The sequence below is a fragment of the Melospiza melodia genome, chromosome 24 (genome assembly GCF_035770615.1).
Source record: "Melospiza melodia melodia isolate bMelMel2 chromosome 24, bMelMel2.pri, whole genome shotgun sequence".
Taxonomy (NCBI): Eukaryota; Metazoa; Chordata; class Aves; order Passeriformes; family Passerellidae; genus Melospiza; species Melospiza melodia.
This window is the reverse complement of record NC_086217.1, coordinates 6,013,559-6,032,288: the sequence shown is the minus strand read 5'-3', so window position 1 is coordinate 6,032,288 and position 18,730 is coordinate 6,013,559. Positions and strand designations below refer to the sequence as shown.

Here is an 18,730-nt window from a genome sequence, read left to right as displayed (position 1 = left end):
GAGATGGAGAACACCTTCTGAAAATGGAGATCAACTCCTGGAAATGGAGATCGGCTCCTTCCTGGAAATGGAATCAGCCCTGGAGATGGAAGGTGCTCCTTCACACCAGCCTCTCTGAGTTTCCCCATTGGTGCCCAGGCAGTGGTGAGGCTGGAGGTCAGACTTGCCTGGCCAGAGTTTCTCCATCTCATTTCCTTTGTTCTTCCACCAGCTGCTGTGATTTAGGGGTGTGGGCAGCAGTCTGAAGGAAATGACTGAGAGGCATTGGCTGGGGGGCACTCACCTTCCCTGGGAGAGAATCAATAGATTTTCTATCCAGCTTCCACTGGGGACCCCCAAGGCTGGGCACAGAGGAGGTGGCAGGGCAGTGGGAACCTTCTCTTGAGCAGGACAGGATTGAGAACACAGGGGAAAGAGGCCAAATGCATCCTATTGACAGGGCAAACACAGTCACCATCTAATTCCTCACCTTTCTGCTCCCTCCCAGCTCTGCAGGGCTCTGCCAGTGCACAGTGAGCACCAGTGGTGTCCTGGCATCCAGGGCTTTGGGGTGTGCAGGGCTGGTGGAGGCAGAGGGACCATCCCACCAGGCCTGATGGAATGCCAGGAGCCATCTCCCTGCTGGGTTTGAATCAGCTCTGTTCACTTCTGACAGGGTCTGCTGGCCCTGCAGTCCAAGAAATGCAATTTAGGGGCACCTCCTCTCCCACCCACCTGCCACAGGAATTATAAAGAAAAACCCAATGGCAATGATACACCATGACTCAAAACCACCTCGCTGCTCCCCTTTCCTTTGACTCTGAGACCAAAACTCCTTCATTTTTCCACAAGGGGAAGAAGATTCAAGGTTAAATGAAGAAATTATTTGTATGACTTCTCCTGGGAGCTGCTGGGGCTCAGGGCACAGCCAGCTCTGCCTGTAGAAATTGGATATTAACCCTGAGTGAGCAAGATGGGAGCTCTGCCTGACCTGCAGTGAGCCTGGTGTCTGGGAGATGCTGTTGATGGAGTAAAGGGCTGCACAAACACTTCTGTGGTCATATCTGGGCTTCCACCAGCTTGGAAATCTTGTAAATTGGGAGTTAAACTATTGAAAACCACATCCCTCCTAGGCCTGCAGTGCTGGGCATGTGTATTGAAGGGGAATTTAAAAGTAGCTATAAATAAAAAAGTGTTTTTCTTAAAAAAAAAAAGGCAGAAAAATCTAAACATTAACTATGAGAAAATAATTAAGTTATTAAAATGCTTCTGGTCTCAATAATCAAATCTGCCATTAGGCATTGATGAAGCTCAGGCTTATACACGATGCAACATTTGGATTTTAGGAGAAAATCCAACTTTTGGATTTGTTTTAAGGAAAAAAACCAACCCACACCAACCTTTCTATCAGCATCAAGTGCCAGATTGACAGAATTGACCTTTTGACAGAATTGACCTTTTTCCAGCAGAGCCTGGTCCTGGATGCAGCATTCCACAGCAGATCCCAGAATGGTTTGGGTGGGAAAGGAGCTCAAAGATGATCTCATTCCACCCAGGCAGGGACACCTCCCACTGTCCCAGGCTGCTCCAAGCCCTGTCCAGCCTGGCCTGGGACATTTCCAGGGATGGAGCAGCCACAGCTTCTCTGGGATTTCCAGGGAATGGGCACCCAAATTCGGAGTTTGGTGTCTGAACCACCTGAACCCCTGTCAGACACGATGTGCCCTGGATGGGGATGGCCTGGGGACAGAGAGGGGCCCGTGGTGTGTGACACACACAGGGGTCTTGGGATGAGGGAAGAGATGAGGATCTGACTCCATGTTTCAGAAGGCTTGATTTATTATTTTATGATATATATAACATTAAAACTATACTAAAAGAATAGAAGAAAGGATTTCATCTGAAGGCTAGCTAAGAATAGAATAGGAAAGAATGATAACAAAGGTTTGTGGCTCACAGAGTCTGATCCAGCAGACTCTAGTGATTGGCCATTAATTACAAACAACCACATGAGACCAATCACAGATGCACCTGTTGCATTCCACAGCAGCAGATAATCAATGTTTGCATTTTATTCTTGCGGCCTCTCAGCTTCTCAGGAGGAAAAATCCTGAGGAAAGGATTTTCCATAAAAGATGTCTGCAACAATAGTGCACGTTGGACCCTGGGCATTGTCACCCCAGAGGGCAATGCCACCCTCTGCAACTCCTGCCTGGACAGCCAAACCACCCCACCAGCCTGGGAAATTCATCCTGCTTTGACACCCCATATTTTACCAGCTTCACTGAAGGGAAAATTGTCATATGCTTCCAGTTTTCGAGGAGCTGAGCTGTCCTTTTGATAGCAGCTGCCAGCATAAATATACATGAGAAACAGGTTTTCAGTTCCTGAAAAATGTCTAAAAATTGTAAACAATCCCCAAGTCATATGGGGATAAACAGTCAGAATTTTAATATTGTTTATAGTTTTAAAAAGCAACAGTTGCCTGAGTCGAGTCAAGCCAAGTCCTTTTGAACAGATAATTTTCAAACATTTGGTTTCAATTTTCCCAAACCTTCAGCAGAGAAGTCCCATTCATGGAATATTTAGCTTACAATTCAAAATGAAAAGTATTACAGAGTAGAAAATGGGATTTTCTATTTCAAAAAATAAATGGCCTCAGATACTGAACCATCTTGAAAACCCTTTTTAGAAAAAAAAAATTAAAGGAGAAAAAAAACCACTCAGCCAAGAAGTTTATTCAGGCTGTTCTGCTGCTGAAAATTCCAGTTTTGCTGAGTTAGTTGTTTGTTTCACTTAACAAACAGGAATATTCAATCAAAAACACAGTTCTGCTTGTCAGGCTGAGAACAGACCTGGCCCTCCTTTTCCCCCACCCTCCAGCACAGAGATTCTGACAATGGGGAGAGTGGAAAAGAGTTCTTTAATTTCCTTTTTGCATTAGAGTTCATTAGGAAAAATCCCCCTCATTGTGCCTGCATTTGCATGTCTTCTGTGGATGTTTAAATTATATTTTCCTGTGGTTGTTTGGGTTTATTTTTTCCAGTTTCATGTGTCTTTCCTGTATCACTGACACTGGATGGCTTCCCTGCTCACAATTAATTCCTGAAATAATTTATTTCACTTCTGTCACTGTTTCTCAGCTGGATGGCTCACACAAACAGAATTTGCTAGTTGTGTTGGTGGGAAATTATTTATTTAAGCTATTGGTATTGGGGAATAATCAGTCAAGTTTCATGGCAGGACTCCTTTTCCCAGACTGGATAAGACATTTCTCAGGAAGAAAGGAAAAGTTACTAAAAAGCTTTACTGGATGCATTTTGGATGCTTCACTTTCCCTTATCATAGAAAATAATTAAGTTTGGAAAAGCCCTCTAAGATCACCAAATCCAACCATTAACCCAGAACTGCCAGGCCCACCACTAAACCATGTCCTCAGGGGCCACATTTGCCCGTTTTTTAACACATCCAGAGATGGTGATTCCACCATTTCCCTGGGCAAAAATGCACCAGATCTGATGAGTTTTGAACCAGAATTTGTTTTTTATTCAGAGGGTGGGCAGGCCCTGGCACAGGGTGCCCAGAGAGGCTGTGGCTGCCCCTGGATCCCTGGCAGTGCCCAAGGCCAGGCTGGGCAGGCCTCGGAGCAGCCTGGGACAGTGGCAGGTGTCCCTGCCCATGGAAGGGGTGGCACTGGATGGGCCTTAAGGGCCCTTTTAACAAAAACCATTCAATCTATTGACATTTTGGTGTGGATTATTGCTGCTGTCCTCTGCCCCAGGTCTCCTGGATGCACACAGAGGGGTTCATGTGGGACACTGGAGCAGTTGGAGCTCTGGCAAACCCTCTGTGCAGAGCATCAGAGAGTTCCTGCCCTGAAACACAGCAGAAGCAGCAGGAAAAAAAAAAAAAAAAAGAAATAAAAGAGCTCCCAGATGTTCCACTTGACTTTCTATCAGGCTCTTTGCTACCTGTGTGGCCTTGGCAGAGCCCTGGGGTTTCTTGGACGTGAGCTCCCCTGCTCCTGCTGGATCCATCCCAGGCTGGGAGCTGGCTGGTGCTCAGGGAGGAGCAGCCAAGCTGCAGCTATTTCCTCCTTCCTCTCCCAGCCCGTGGGCTGTGCTCCAGTGTCTCTGCTGAGAGGAGAAGTTTTTCTGGTTCATCAAATGAAATAAAGATTGGAGGGATGAAAGGGAAGGTTCCAGAGAGCTGCAGGTGGGGAGACCTCACATAGCTGGAGGGCAGCTGTCTCTGTAGGGCTCAGTCCTACAGAATTTGTGCTTCACCCTTTTCCCTATTCCATCTCCAGGAATGAGAGATTTTTCCACCCTTCCTTTCTCCCAGCCCTTCTCCCCCTCACGCCCAGGGCTTGGGCATTGGCTTGTCACAGACATCTTTTATGGAAAATCCTTTCCTTAGGATTTTTCCTCCTGAGAAGCTGAGAAGCCTCAGGAACAAAATGTAAACAATGATTATCTGCTGCTGTGGAATGCAACAGGTGCATCTGTGATTGGTCTCGTGTAGTTGTTTCTAATTAATGGCCAATCACAGTCAGCTGGCTTAGACTCTCTTCCACAGAAGCTTTTGTTATCATTCTTTGTTTTTCTATTCTTAGCCAGCCTTCTGATGAAATCCTTTCTTCTATTTTTTAGTATAGTTTTAATCTATATTTTTATATAGATTTATGTGTTGTGGATGTATAGTTTATAGTTTAATGTATATTTTACAGTTTAGTGTTGTATATAACATTACACTGTTATATACATTATATTGTATATAACATTACAATAATAATGTATATTGTAAATTGTATAGTTTAATGTATATTTTTCTATCATTTTAATGTAATTTATCATAAAATAATAAATCGACCCTTCTGAAACATGGAGTCAGATCCTCGTCTCTTCCCTCACCCTCAGACCCCTGTGAACACTGTCACATCCTCCCAAGCCACTCTTCCACACAGTGGAAGACCTGAGCACTGAGCCCCTCTGGATGTGAAGGTTTCCAATCACAGATGCACCTGTTGCATTCCACAGCAGCAGATAATCATTGTTTACATTTTGTTCCTGAGGCCTCCAGCTTCTCAAGAAGAAAAAATCCTAAGGAAAGGATTTTCCATAAAAGATGTCTGTGACAGGGGGACCTGGAGCTCCTGCTACTGCTCTGAAGAGCAAGGACCAAGGGATCTGTGTCTCGCTGGAAGGATTTCCATCCCCACAGCAGATTTTCAGCAGCATTAACAGCCAAAGCCTGCAAAGAAAAATGTCTGTTTGTGGGTAATAAAGGCAGACAGATGCCCGCTGCATGCAAACTGCCGGTGCCTCGGAGACAAGAGGCTCTAAATAAATAATAACAAATCCTAGAGCTGAATGCACAGTTCCTATTTGCATCATAAATAAATGAGGAGGCTTTTATTTACTCATTCTGGGGGCAGAGCACAAACCAGAGGAAATCCTCAGAGCTCCCAGAGATTGTCATTAGCTCAGCACAAGTGCTCTGTCCCCTGCAGCTGCTGCCCCAGGAGATGCCCTCAGTGCTCATCAGTGAGAGGGAGAACCACACACGGCCTCCATGAGGATGGAGAGCTGCTGGAGAGCCGGGAAAGGGACCTGGGAATGCTGGTCAATCCTGGGCATTTGTGATTTGCTCACAGGGGTCTCAGGTTGAGGGAAGAGACGAGGATCTGACTCCATGTTTCAGAAGGCTGATTTATTATTTTATGATATATATGACATTAAAACTATGCTAAAAGAACAGAAGAAAGGATTTCATCAGAAGGCTAGCTAAGAATAGAAAGGAACGATAACAAAGGCTCTGTCTCGGACTCTCTGAGTCAGCTGGGTTGTGATTGGCCATTAATTAGAAACATCCAACATGGGCTAATCACAAATGCACATGTTGCATTCCACAGCAGCAGATAATCAATGTTCACATTTTGTTCCTGAGGCCTCTCAGCTTCTCAGGAGGAAAAACTCCTAAGGAAAGGATTTTTCATGAAAAAACCCTAACCTTTCTCCCTTCCTTTCTCCTTTCCTTTCTCTTTCTCCTTTCCTATCCTTTTTCCTTCCCTTCCCTTCCCTTCCCTCTCCTCTTCTCCTCTCCCCCTTCCCTTCCCTTCCCTTCCCTTCCCTTCCCTTCCCTTCCCTTCCCTTCCCTTCCCTTCCCTTCCCTTCCCTTCCCTTCCCTTCCCTTCCCTTCCCTTCCCTTCCCTTCCCTTCCCTTCCCTTCCCTTCCCTTCCCTTCCCTTCCCTTCCCTTCCCTTCCCTTCCCTTCCCTTCCCCACCTAAGCTTTTGCATGGCAAAGCAGGAGATGCTGGAAATGCAAAGGGAGCCTCCATCAGCTGCTCCTCCTCTAACCAGCCACCCCTTGACCCTAAATCTGACCCAGGCAGCCCCTGGGGCAGGCTCATGCATTTTTCATGGTCCATGATGTCCATGCTTTACCCCTGGGGATGGTGGCAATGAGGAAACCCCCAGTGACAAACACCAGCTTGCCTCTGGCAGCTCGGGCTGTGCTGTGTGAGTGTGTCAGGATTTTCAGCTTCACAGGAAGAAAGCCAACACTGTGTGCAGAGTGGGAGAGATCTCAGAGAAATCCCCTCAGCCTGGTGTTCCTTTTACTCTGCCAGACACTGAAACAGCCCTGGGATTTTCCTTGTGAGCGTTGATTTTGGAGGTTTCCCTCAGCTGAATCATTTCTCGTTATGGCACTGAGCGACTGCTCTGCCTGGCTCTGTGCCACCTCCATGGCAGGGGCCACGTTCTGTAATGCTTTGTGTTTCCCCATTAGAGGAGAGCAAGCCTGCCCATGTTTCCTTGGCAGAAAAGCAGGCTATGACATGAGGTCTGTGGCCAAGAATCACCATAAACCCAAAGCTGTTTCATTTTAAATGACAGCTCCATTTACACTGTGGTGGGAATGAAGAAAGGCCTTCCCCTACAATCCTATTTGTTTATTTTTCCATGTTCATTGCTAACAAGCGCAACAGCAAGTTTTTAACACTGGCCATGTCAACCCATCCCATTACAGTAAATTCCTGTGTTGCATGAGCAGCTAGAGACATGAATAATTTAACCATGGTTTAAACAACATTAAACTAAAAGTTTAATCAAGACCAACTATGACATCTTTCCCTAAAAGAATCACAGAACAAGGCCCTGGCTCTGGTTTCACTGCACCAGAAGGACACACAAATCCTCAGTGAGGTTTCAGACAGACCAGGGAACATGACCCAGGTACAGCAGGAGGAGCAAGGGGAGAGGCAGGCAGGAGCTTGGTGCTCCTGTGCTGCGCTTGCTGCAAGGATGGAAATACCATGGAAAATTCAGGGAAAAGGGGCTGAGTAGCTCAGCTGGTGGATATGAAAATGGCAAAAACTCTTGGGCTAAACAGAGACCAGTGGGAGGAGCAACCATGTGCAGGAGGCAGGAAAATCAGAGCCCAGGCAGGAAAATCTCAGCTCAGGCAGGAAAATCACAGCCCAGGCAGTGGGAGAAACCTGGTGAATCAAACAGTGCAGGAAGGATCATCCCTGAACATAGAGACAGTCATCCATGAACAAAACCAGACAGGATCAGCCATGAACACAGAGATGGTCATCCATGAGCAAACACAGAGGGCCATGCATGGACACAGAGAAGGAAATATCATGGAAAGATGGAAACAAACACAAATGAACAAACACAGAAAGGGTCATCCATGAACAGAGAAAGGATCACCCATGAACAAACACAGAAAGGATTATCTATGAAAAAACACAGAGAGGGTCATTCATAAGCAGAGAAATACCATGGAAAGATGGAAACAAACACAGATGAACAAACACAGAGAGGGTCATGAACAAACACAGAAAGGATCATCCATGAACACACAAAGGACCATCCATGAGCACAGAGAGGATCGTCCATGAAAAAACACAGAGAGATCACCCATGAACAAACAGAGAAAGGATCATGCATGAACAAACACAGAGAGGGTTATCCATGAACACAGGGATGGAAATACCATGGAAAGATGGAAACAAACACAGATGAACAAACACAGAGAGGGTCATGAACACAGAAAGGATCATCCATGAACAAACAGAGAAAGAATCATCCATGAACAAACACAGAGAGGGTTATCCATGAACACAGGGATGGAAATACCATGGAAAGATGGAAACAAAAACAGATGAATGAACACAGAGAGGACCATCCATGACCAAGCACAGAGAGGATCATCCATGAGGAGAGAGATGGAAATACCATGGAACAAACAGAGAGGGCCATCCATGAACACAAAGAGAGTCATCCATGAAAAAACACAGACAGAATCATCCATGAACAAACACACAAAGGACCATCCATGAACAAATACAGAGAGGATCATCCCTGAACACCTGCTGGTCTCACCAAAGGGCCAGAGAGCCACATTCCTCTCATTCAGTGTGGGAGCTCTCAGACACCTGAGGTCACAGTGTGTGGCACACCCTGGCACATTTCTAATGCCACCAACATCAGGGAAAGCAGATGCTGACATCCAGCTCCCCTCGAGCAGCATCAGCCTCTTCAGCTGAAACCCACATTTCCCCAGAGGATTCTGGAGGAGAAAAATTGACCAGTTCCAAGCCGAAACTCAACAGCAGCCAGGCAAATCCTCCCTCTCTGGACCTTTCAAATCACTTTCTGAAGCCCTTGTGCAGCCCAGGCCTCTCTCTGCCCACGAGCTCTGATTTATTAAGTGTTTTAAAGGCCTTTATGGCTGTTTCTGCAGTGGGAGATCACCACAAAGGCTCAGGCCACACTGCTGGCTCAGGGCTGCATGTTTGTGCCTCTCCAAAATTCACAGCCACGCTGATTTTATTCCAAGCAGCCAGGGCATCCTGCAGTCCAAATGGTTCATTATCTCCCTTTCTTTAAAAGGTCAAGAAATGCTCTCTGCTTGGCAGATGGACTAGGGTAGGAGTTGTGGAGTCTCAGGATTTGTAACATAACAAGGTTATTAAACTCCAAACCCTGAGCAGAGGCAACAGCAAAAATTTGCCTGAAGTTTTAAAGAATGAAAAAAAAGTGATATTTTGAGAAAATTATTTTTTCCCTTTTTTAACCAAAAAAGCTGGCTCTCAAAGCAAATAACTCTGCTTTCCAAGTAACCTCATTTCTCATTCTTTATTTCTTCTCTGACCTGTTGCTCCAGGCCCTTCTTCCCTTTTGCTATATATTTTTTTCCCTGCTGCAGCTACTGGAGAAAAGAAGGAAAAGACAAGAAAAGAGTAGGAACTCCCTCCCCTAAAAGCTACTCATTCAACACGTTCAGCTCCCACTGCCTTTGTGTCAGATTGAGAAATCCAAAGCTCATCAGGACCAAGTACAACACCCAGCTGAAGGTGCAGGAGGAGCTCCTGGTGCTGCAAGGGAGCATCTTTGGGTCCAGGGCTGTTTTGGGATGGATTGGCACCCACACCCTCTACTGATGTCTCACATGAGCACCAGGAATGGGATCACAAAAAGAAATAACAGCCCAGCATTAAAAATATACATCCCATCTTCACCTCTTTGCTGCTGAGTCTTGCTGACTGTTTAAGCTGGAAGGGACCAAATGAAGACAAATGCACTTAATAATGATGAGTCCCCAAACCAGAAAACCTCTGAGAGTTTGTAGTGCTTTTCTACTGCTGAGAAATCCAGCAACAACACTCCTTGGCTCTCTTGGGTTTCTGGGGTTGAAATGGCTCCTGAGGTATTAAAAAGTCTCCTTTTTCCCAGCCCTGTGACCAAAGAAGTCGAGATTTGTCGGTTTTGCTTTTCAAGGTTGTTTATTTTCTCTTATCTATTCCATTCTTTCTCTGACCTGCTGAGATCTGTCCAGCAGGTTGGGTTGTGGCACAGTCCCTGCCCTTGGGGTGGTGTTGGCTTTTTATACTAAAAACTACGTGTACTTTTTTTACAATAATTGTCCAATACCTATCACCTCTGTTAGACAGTCTGTCTCTACTATAAACCAATCCAGAAGTGTCACCATCACAGCAGAAAATGGAGGAGAAGAGGAAGAGGAAGAAGAAGAAGAAGAGGAAGAAGAGGAAGAAGAAGTAGAAGGAGAAGAAGGAGAAGAAGAAGAAGAAGAAGAAGAAGAAGAAGAAGAAGAAGAAGAAGAAGAAGAAGAAGAAGAAGAAGAAGAAGAAGAAGAAGGACAGGACATGCCCAGATTCCTCCATCTTCCTTCTTGAACCCCCATTCCAAATCCCAAAATTCTACTTTTCCACCCTGTGATTAATTCACTATCATTCTACTCAAACCCTTGTGGCTTGTAACTCTTCACACACAGTTGGTGATTGTTTCCATGGGTTAAAATCAAAGGCTCAGGTGTTTGTGACCCCGTGCCAAGGTCTCTGAGCCCCCTGCCAGGGTCTGGAGTCCTCCAGGGCAGCCAGAGCAATGTCCTGGGTTCTGACATGCTGGCAAACAAGTTTGGCCCCAAATTCCATGGGCTGGGTGCTCAGGAGCTGTTCCTGTACAACCCTGATTGTCCTCATTACCCTTGGTACCCCCAGTTCTCCATGGAGCATTGGCCAGGAGCCAGGAATGCCAGCCCCAAATTCCCAGCCTGGCAACGCTCAGCAGAACTCAGACTTTCACCTCTGCAGGGCTTTATGCAGCACAAACTGAGTTTTATTGACTCCAGTAGCTGCCTGGACAAAGCATTCTTTGTAAACCCCATTAAGCTCCTGCTTCCAGCAAACACTTTTTCCTTCCACGTTGTAATTATCTGCCAACAGAGCAGAAAGCAGGATCCACTCCGGGGGCTTGCAGCACCCGTTTCTGTGTCACAGGTGCCTTGTCACAGTGGCACAATGGTGCATTTCTGCAGTCATGGGAGGAGGAACAGAGGGAAGGTGCAGGGGGAGGTTGCAGGCTGGAGGAAGAGGAGCAGGAGGAGTGATGATCATTGGGATGAAGCTCCTGCCCAGATTCTCTGCTTCACCTGTGCTGAAGCAGCACAAAGGGTGAATGTCACTATGGGACACGAAATAACACGATGTGGACACACAGCTCTTTCAAGGGTAAAAGAGTATATTTAATTTTTGACTTTAATATATATAGATTTTTTAAAGTGACAGTGGAATATTATATTATATTATATTATATTATATTATATTATATTATATTATATTATATTATATTATATTATATTATATTATATTATATTATATTGTATTGTATTGTATTGTATTGTATTGTATTGTATTGTATTGTATTGTATTATATTATATTATATTATATTATATTATATTATATTATATTATATTATATTATATTATATTATATTATATTATATTATATTATATTATATTATATTATATTATATTATATTATATTATATTATATTATATTATATTATATTATATTATATTGTACCATAAGAAATTATATAATAAAACTACACTAAAGCAAGAGAAAGAATATCTCAAAAGGCTAAACAAGAATGAATAACGAAAACCTGTGACTGACCAGAGAGTCTGACCCAGCTGGCTGTGATTGGTCATTAATTAAAAACAATTCACATGCTGGGTAAGCAATTCTCCAAATCACATTCCAAAGCAGCAAAACATGGAGAAGCTGAAGCGTCCCTGGAAAAGAAATCCTGGTGAAGGGATTTTTTCATAAAATACCACAGTGATAGGGTGTCTGTGCTGTCCTTTAGCTCAGAGAGGCCTTTCCCCTGGGAGCAAGGCCTGCTGGAGCCCAGGGAAGCAGCCCTGGGAATGTCCAACTTTGCTCAGGGTATCCTGGCTCCTTTAAACAGCCCTTAAACACCTTCTCCTTTCTCCCTGCTCACTTTCTTTGTGTCACCTGCAAATTTAGATTAACAAGGAGGTTTGACAAAGTGCTGCTGTATATGTTAATAAACCCATTAGTGTCGGCCTGCCTGACATATAACCTGCAGAGCCTCCTGTGTTTACTAATATGATTGTCAAAGCAGAGGAACATTACTTTTTAATGACATTTCATATCACTTCAGTTGAAGTAATATCCTGGGACACGATAATCAGAAAGCCATTTAGCCACAGAACTATGTGCTGAATCGAGGCTGGTGCATGAAAAAATGCTCATTTTGTCAGAATTAAAACATTTGTGTTTGCTTCATAAGTTGTAAGTGCACTTGTGGAGGAGAAACATGTTGTGAAATATTTATTGGAAGCAGCCAGGCTCAGGTAAATGGGGCTTCAAAATGAAATGCTGGGAAGGGTTATTATTCTAGTCGCTGTCTCTTTTGCATGTGATACATCAACTGACAATTCAAATGCATGAAATGCTTAATAAAGCAATGAGATTTTAGAACTTCTCTTTAAAGAGAAGTTCTGAAGGGCTATGAGTGGCCATAACCAGCCCAGCTGAATTTATTGCTGCTTTCAGAGCCAGGCAATGGCTGCAAGATGGACTGAGAGGGAGTTTGATTTTACAGCGCACCTCACATGCTCCAGGTGATTCCAAAATGTAAAATAAAATGAGTGTGGTACAAAGGCAGCAGGGAATGCTGCCCTGCTGCTCTCCACAATGGTTCTCTCCCCAGCCTGGCTGTCCAGGGCCATGTCTGAGCTTTGCTCTGAGCTTTAGAGGCAGCAGATTGAGGAGCAAAGGAGGAAAGCAAACTGGGAAACTCCTAGAAACACCCTCAGGGCTGCACTGGAGTCATTGAATAAAACAAAGAAATTATCCTGGTTTAGATATAGATAAATAAATTAACAATAACTTCATAATTTCTCCTTTTTTTTTTTTTTTGAAATAAAGAACCAAGGGGATCCCTCTTTCAATGTGGTCAGAACAACCCTTCTGATAGAAATCAGCAATTGATTTAGTTCAACTCTCCTCTTGGATGGTGGAGAGAGCTGATTAAAGCTATGCATGTACTCCTAATAGGAGCAGGATGCCTTTCTGTCATTATTATTAATTATGCTACTGTGATTACTATCTGTTCATCCATCCACTCATTCCCCTTTCTAGCATCTCAGCACTGGACACGTATGTATGAATACAGATTTTTATTATCTTTTTATTCCAGGTTTTCCAGGGAGAAAAAAAATAAGAAACAAACCAAAAAACCCCACCAAAAAAAAAAAAAAAAAAAAAAAAAAAAAAAAAAACAGAAAGAAAACAACCCAAAAAACCCCCCAAATTTTCCCCAAAACAGAAACAAAACAAAAAAAACCAAAAAACAAAACAAAACCCAAAAAACCGAAACTATACTCCCAAAAAACCAAACAGGAAAAAATCCAAAAAACCACCAAACCAAACACAAAAAAACCCCAAAAAACAAACCAAGCCCCCGAATCTACAGGATTTCTTTGCAGAATGTGTGAGAATGTGAGTGTGTCTGTGTGAGAAAGTGGTGGGAGATGCGTGGGTGTGATGTACGTGGGAGCATTTGGCTGTGACAAATGCACAAAGGCAAGGTTAAACCAGGAAAAAAAAGAGACTTTTTGTTTAATTTGGACCCACTGGGCTCTTCCAACCTCCCCTGCCATAGAAGAACCTGGGTCTGAGCCCTGGGAACCTCTGCCACTCTCATTCTCCCACCTGGCACTCAGGTTTTCTTGACTGGCCCCAGGATGGGCAGAAATTCTCCTTCACCAAATAATTAGGCTGTGATAAGAGGAAACAAAGGAGCAGTGAGGGCTGCACTAAGAGATGAATTATTAGGCCAAGATGGAAATCTCTGTTGATAAATGACTGGCCCCAAGCAAGGAAGGACTCAGCAGAACACAGCGACACCCTTGTTGTGACACGAGGAAGGAACAACATCAAAAGGCACAACAAAGACCCTGTGCTGCCACCTTGACCAACTGATTAATCAAATGCTATCAATATTTCCCTCTCTTTTTTTTTTTGCATCAGTTCCAGCCTCCAAATGTGGTGTGCAGGATGCTGTGTCCAGTCGTGGAGCTGGTTTGTAACCATGCAGAACTCCCTGGCAAATACCACGAGAGAGTGAAGCTGCCAATACATCCCAAGGATTGCTGCCAAAATCCAGTGGATCCTCACAGCACTTCAAAATTAACACTCCAGCACTGAGCCACAGCAGGCTGGGGACAAAAAAAATTCCATTTCTCTCCCTCAGCAGGGTGGGTGATGCCTTGCCCTCCAAGTGGAAGAGCTGCCATTTATTAATGCTCAATTCCTGGGATTTTTAAATCCTAGTTTAGAGCTGGGGAAACATCTACTGGTGTCACTGAAAACAAACCTGACACTGGGTAAAGCACTGGAATCAGCAGGTTTTGACATTGCAGCTACTCCTGGGCTTTGGGAGGGGAGGGGCAGAAAGTTTTTATGCCAACAAGGTGCAAGAAGAACCCTGGGATTGACACCAGCCATGATCAATGACACTATTGGAGCTCCCTGTAGACTGGAAAGCAGCTATCCCTGAGGATTTTTTTTTTTTTTTTTTTTTTTTTGTGGAAGAATTAATAGAAACAACTAGCAGAATGTACATGTATGTATATGTTGCGTATACCTATATACACACACCTTTAAAAAACTGAAATGGCTTGATCTGGAATTTCTAAACTTTTTCCTTTCCTTTCCTTTCCTTTCCTTTCCTTTCCTTTCCTTTCCTTTCCTTTCCTTTCCTTTCCTTTCCTTTCCTTTCCTTTCCTTTCCTTTCCTTTCCTTTCCTTTCCTTTCCTTTCCTTTCCTTTCCTTTCCTTTCCTTTCCTTTCCTTTCCTTTCCTTCTTTCCTTTCCTTTCCTTTCCTTTCCTTTCTTTCCTTTCCTTTCCCTTTCCCTTTCCCTTTCCTCTTTCTTCTCCTCTTCCAGCAACCACCACCAAAATCCACCTCTCCATTTAATGAGATTATCAAGGTACCATGCTAGATCTTTATTAGTTAAAGCTGACCATGCTGCAGAACTTAGCCTGAATTGTAATGAGGTGACTGCCAGAGTGAGGAGTGCAGCCAGCAAGCAGATTTATTCCAAATGGGTCTCTGCCTTAGGGAACATGCTTCCTGCTCTTTAACTCCCTGCAAACTGGTAGTTTTCAGGGAAAACCCTGAAAGTTCAGCTTTCCTTGCCTGTGGTGCCACTGCTTCATGCTCACAGCAGCTTAATTCCACTGCTGTGGTGATTTGCATGAGCACAAGGTAAGACAGAAATGGATTTATTTGCTCTGATGGCTCACAGCAGGATTTAGCATTGAGGACAACTCTACATGGCAAGTCCTGCCTTCTCTGCTTTACTTGACTGGCAAATTGGAGAGACCAAAATATCAAATATTAATACTGTTGGGTGTTGATATCAGCAGCATTTATTTTTACAGCCATCTTCTGCCCTCAAGCCAGTTAGTTTGGATCCCAGTGTTTTATTTTGTGTAAAATGGGGGCAGGAAGGATCAAATTAGAGAAAGTTCTGCTATCAAACAAACAATGCTGGCTTTGCACAAGGGAGAGATCTCCTGGACATCCTTTGTACAGGAGCCCCAGAGGAAAAAATGCATCTCTGCAACTGGATCAATTAAAATTGGCATGGAGAAGAATTGTATTTGTACAATTTATAAAATTTTATTTGCAGGGAATGTCCCAATGAAGATAGGAATGATGCATCTGACTCCATGTTCTCAGAAGGCTAATTTATTACTTTATAATACTCATAATATAATACTATATTAAATTAATATAAAACAATCATATAATACTATATTATATTAATATAATACTATATTAAAAATACCATACTATACAAAAGAATACGTAGGAGATACTTATTTCCCTAACAGGGTGATGATGATGATGATCCCAGGCTGATAGGGGCTCAGTATTTCCATCTCCTTAACCAGGCAGACTCTAAACCTTTCCATATATTGATTTTTATGGCAGCAGTATTAGTAACAGTGCCTTGTGTACTCCACTGTGTGCAGCAGGTGATGAATAAGACCATTAAAGAAGTTTTTACAGTTCAAGAAAGAGGGGGAGATGTGAGAAATGGATTTGTAAATTCTCAAAACCTGACAGAAAGCTCACACGGCCTTGTACATCTGTGTGCAAACTCTGGGATAAGGTGTGCTGGCTTAGGAGGGCCATGGAATAGAGATGACATTGTGGAGAGAGAGATTGAACTGGAAAAAAATTTCAACAAGTTGCAAAATGGAGCTTTGCAAAAACACCAGATATTTTAGAGAATTAGAAGTGGGAAAGATGCATTGTAGCAGGACCACGTGGGGAAAAAATACAGGTGATGGGTGTTAAATATAGGTTAAAATATAGATAAAAATAGAGGTGATTGGTGTTAAATATAGGTTAAAATAGAGGTGATTGGTGCAAAATATTGGTTTGAATAGAGGTAAAAATAGAAGTTATTGGTGTTAAATATAGGTAAAAAATACAGGTAAAAATAGAGGTGATTGATGTTAAATATAGGTTAAAATATAGGCAAAAATATAGGTGATTGGTGTTAAATATAGGCTACAATATAGGTAAAAATAGAGGTGATTGGTATTAAATATAGGTTAAAATAGAGGTGATTGGTGTTAAATATTGGTTTAAATATAGGTAAAAATAGAGATGATTGGTGTTAGAAGTAACAGCAGCATTCTGGGGCAAAAAGCTAATAGGCTGAAAAACATCTCTAAGGTATTGTTAGCAGGAAATGGATTGGCTTCTGATGGAATGGAGTTGAGTTTTACATCCCTTATGTCTCACCCTTGATCGAGACTGATAATGGAACAAACTCTTTTAAAATGCTTCTGATTTGCCCCATCTCTGTAAAGACTGGGAAAGCCAAGCCCTGCTCTTCCCTGAGCACACTGGAGGAGGCTGTGATTTATCCAGGGGCACGGGGGCAAGTGGCTGATCCTCCAGAGGCTCAGTAACTCGGACCAGCTGCACACTGACTGCCAGGCAGCTTCTCCCCATCCCTTTTTTTTCCTCCACGGAGGACAAGGAGCAGCCCAGATCTGGAGGGAGGTGCAGCTCCAAGCAGGGCTGACGCGCCTCTGTGCCAGCGTGGGATGGATTAGAATTAGTTTTTGCTAATTTGCTCCACATGGAGCCTTCAGTTTGAATTCTGTCTCCTGAATCAAGAGGCAGACCACCCTCTTGGCATCCTGACTGCTGTATTTCCCAAAGTGGGGGATGGATTCCTCATCCATCCTGTGCTTCAGGCAGGGCTGTACCCACTGCTCCAGGGAAAGGAGTGCATGCATTCAACTTCCCCAAACCCCACAGCTGATCCAAACTTGGGCAGTCATTGCAGAAAAGTCATCTGGAAAGATGGGACTGCATCACCTGGAGCTGGAATTGGACAATTAACCCCAATATCTAAATGGACCAAAACTTATAAAAGTGTGAAAACTCCTGACTCTGAGTCCGTTTTGGTTCATCTTGGGCGCAGCCCTGGCCGGGCTCTTGTGCTGCCCAAGGTGGATCCTTTGAAGATCTTTTTAATAAATCCCTGCATTATTCTTTAACTCTGTCCAGCTCTGTTCCAGGCAGCCTCTCAAGGCCTCACTGTCACAGGCTGTCCACTTTCACTCTGCTTTCCTTCTCCATCTGTAACTGAGCAGTCTGATATTTTTGTTTGTGTTTTACAGCACAAAAACCCTCATGCAAGCTGGAAAGGCTTTACCATTATTTCCCCAACACTGAAATATGTGTCTGCAGTGTGGTGCTTTTTAGCACAGCATCCACTCAGATGGTGGGGAATTCATCACAGCCCAGGGTGAGTAATTCCAATGGCTCATTACTCTTTCAATTACAAACTGGCACTTTCTTTGCAGTCTGAATTTGTCTAATTTTGGTTCCGGACACTGGATATTGATATGGCTTTGTCTGTTAGATTAAAGAGAGTTCTGTTATATCTCATCTTTAGTAAGTGCTCTTCATCTTTAATAAGATACTTCTTGATGTCCTTTTGATAAGCTGAATTATTAAGCACCTTCAGTATCTCCGTGTGAGCAGCTCAGCTCCTCCCCACAGCCCTCACTCTGTACCTTCATTTTCCTCCTGGATTCCTGCTTGGATACTGCTTGGTTGCCCACTAAGCCCATCATGCCACCATGAGACCTCAGTGTGGAGCTGCCACATCTGCCACATCTGCAGGGGCACTAGATGTGGACATCTGCATTTAGGCACCTGAATCAAGCCCTCAAATTCCAGAAAGAGGAAAGAAGATCCATCTCCCCTAAACTGAACCACCAACAGGTATAGCAGTAGAGCAAACCTGTCACCTCCTCTCCTGAGGACATCTTGCTCAGTCACAGCTCACAAGTAGTTTTGTGGCATTTAAATTAACACTGATTTAAGGTGCCAGTGTTCAGAGGGTGGCTGTGATGCATCTTGTTGTGGTTATGGAGCCACTGGTGTGACTGAGACCTCTGGGCTTCTGTCAGCTTTATCCCTGTGGGTTTGGGAGGAGGACATGCTGCTGGTGCAGGCCCCTGCCCTGCTTTGCCAGTAAAATCCAGCAGAGTTAAACTGTTTGATGCTGTTTATTGTGGCCTCAAGGACAGAGTGTCATGTCATCTTCTGTTGTTTGGTTCTAGGTACTTCAGAAATCATCCCAGCCTTTGTGCTGGGGTTCAGACATCGGCCAGGAGCTCTCAAGGACAACCCCCAGCCATGTTCTCCACCTGCACGTCCACCTGGGGGGGACCTGAACAGCACTGCCAGATTTCTCATGGCTCTTCCGAATCCCTTGGCTTGAGATGGCCCCTGCTCTGATGGTGTTTCAGAGCTGTTCCACAGGACTGTGGCTGTTAGTTGTGTAATTTGGATTTATAT

The 18,730-nt window shown here is 43.9% G+C and overlaps 1 long non-coding RNA gene across 1 annotated transcript; it reads left to right on the top strand.

The window, feature by feature from the left end:
* The first annotated feature begins 14,986 nt into the window (after window positions 1-14,986).
* LOC134428976 (uncharacterized) lies at window positions 14,987-18,160 on the top strand. Its single transcript, XR_010030516.1, has 3 exons — window positions 14,987-15,097; window positions 17,542-17,669; window positions 17,870-18,160. It is a non-coding gene; the product is annotated as an uncharacterized LOC134428976 (long non-coding RNA).
* Window positions 18,161-18,730: the final 570 nt, after the last annotated feature.